Raw genomic sequence first — 1,970 nt, forward strand, 5'->3', positions numbered from 1 at the left:
AGCAGACCAGCGCCTCCAGCATGATCCCGACAGTGCTGTGGGCCTCCTGGAACTTGGCCTCAGGCACTGCAGCTGCTTTCTCTCCCTAAACGCTCTGCAAGGAAGAAAGAATACTGCCAGCAGCGCCAGGGGCGACCAGCGGTGACTGACGGCTCTCCCTGTGCTTCCTCCAGGTCACTCGAGCCGGGCCCCTGCCCACCCCACTCCAGATGAAGTATGATCACTGCACACGGAAGGAATATAGTAAAAAAACAAAAATCGATGACCAAGAGAATGCCACAGTCAACATCTGGAGTCCGTCTCAGGCAAATGGGGAGATGGGAGAATTCCATAAGTTGGCTGATGCCAAGATATTTCTGAGTGACTGCCTGCGTGTGACAGTTTTGTGACTGCAGAGGAAAGAGTCTAAGTTTCTCAGCAGAACACCAAGGACATCTTCCATATTCTGAACCTTAATAAGAAATGTGATACCTCACAGCTCAAAGTGCTGGCAGTGTCCATTTGTCCTTCGTCTCTGCCTTATTTTGCTGCTAAATTCAGCCTTAGTGTCACTGATGCATCCAGAAGACTCTGTGGCTTTCTCAAAAGCCTTGGGGCGCACTGTCTTTGACATGAAGATAGCTGCAGACTTCAGCCTCCTGGAGAGTCAGAAGGAATTTCTGCATTGGTACTGCCAGCACCGTGAGGAAGAGCCCCGGCTACCCATGTTGACCTCTGCCTTCCCCGGCTGGGATTGATATGCAGAGCATGTGCTGGGTCACCCCATCACCCCCACCACTGCACCACCAAGTCTCCCCAGCAGATCATGGGCTCTCTGGTGAAGGATTACTTCACCTGACGGCAGAACCTGTCCCCAGACAAGATTTTCCACGTCATTGTGGCCCCGGGTTATGACAAGAAACTGGAGGCCCTTTGAGAAGATGTTCCCACAGCTTCACACAGTCCCCAGGGTGCTGACTGCATATTAACCTCAGGTGAAACTGTCCAGATAATGGAGCAAAGTGACCTCGCCTCGAATGACGCCACCGTGGCCACTCTGTTTGGAGACATGAAGGAGAAGGAGGTGAGGCTCCACGAGGGTGCCAGCTCTGACGGATACCTGGTGCACATCTTCAGGCATATAGCCAAGGAGCTGTTCAACGAGGATGTGGGGGTGCTCACCTACTTCACCCTGAGGAACAAAGACTTCCAGAAGGTCACCCTTGAAAGGGACAGAGAGGTTCTGCTATGCTTTGAGGCTGCTTATGGCTTTCAGAAAATCCAGAAGTGGTCCTGAAGCTGTAGAGGGGCAAGTTCCCCTGCCACTTTGTGGAGGTCCTGGCCTGCACAGGGCATGCTTAAGCAGCAGGGGCCAGGCCCCGGTGGATGACGGGTGTGCGGACAGGGCACTGCTGTGGCAGATGGAAGGCATCTATGCTGACATCCCAGTGTGGCCCCCGGAGACCAGGGCCCATGTGCAGGAGCTATACCAGGAGTGGGTGGGGTAGGGGTGGGCAACTCCCCCTGAGTCAAGGCAGCCCTGCATACCGCCTAGCATAGCCCAGGGCAGGCTGCCAGGACATCAAGTGGTAATAGTCCATCAGACACTTGGCTTGCAGGCCACCTGAAAAAGGGTGTCAGACACATGAAAGAAAGGCTTAGCATCTCTGTCATCACTTTGGTTTACAGAATTCTCTGGTCCCTATCTGTCGGCTCCCTCCCTCTGAGGGGTGCTATCGTCATCACATGAGTGTAACTGGAATATTGTATCTTGAGAGGATTGTTCCATTGTATGTATCCTTTTATCCAATGATGAAAAAATCCCAAAGAACAATAATGGAGACAGACTACTGTCCTTTAGGCTTAAAAAACTCTGGAAGTGTCCTGCAAAGAGCTGAGAACTAGTTCTGTCCACACGCCTTAGAAAGATTGGATGAGGAAATGGCCTGGTTTGGCCCTGACTTTACCCACTTATGTTACTCTTGAAGGTG

The 1,970-nt window shown here is 52.3% G+C and overlaps 1 pseudogene; it reads left to right on the forward strand.

Annotated features, from left to right (window-relative positions):
- Positions 1-209: 209 nt before the first annotated feature.
- On the forward strand, positions 210-1,487 carry LOC118675656 (annotated as a pseudogene).
- Positions 1,488-1,970: the final 483 nt, after the last annotated feature.

The sequence above is a fragment of the Myotis myotis genome, unplaced genomic scaffold (genome assembly GCF_014108235.1).
Source record: "Myotis myotis isolate mMyoMyo1 unplaced genomic scaffold, mMyoMyo1.p scaffold_m19_p_2, whole genome shotgun sequence".
Taxonomy (NCBI): Eukaryota; Metazoa; Chordata; class Mammalia; order Chiroptera; family Vespertilionidae; genus Myotis; species Myotis myotis.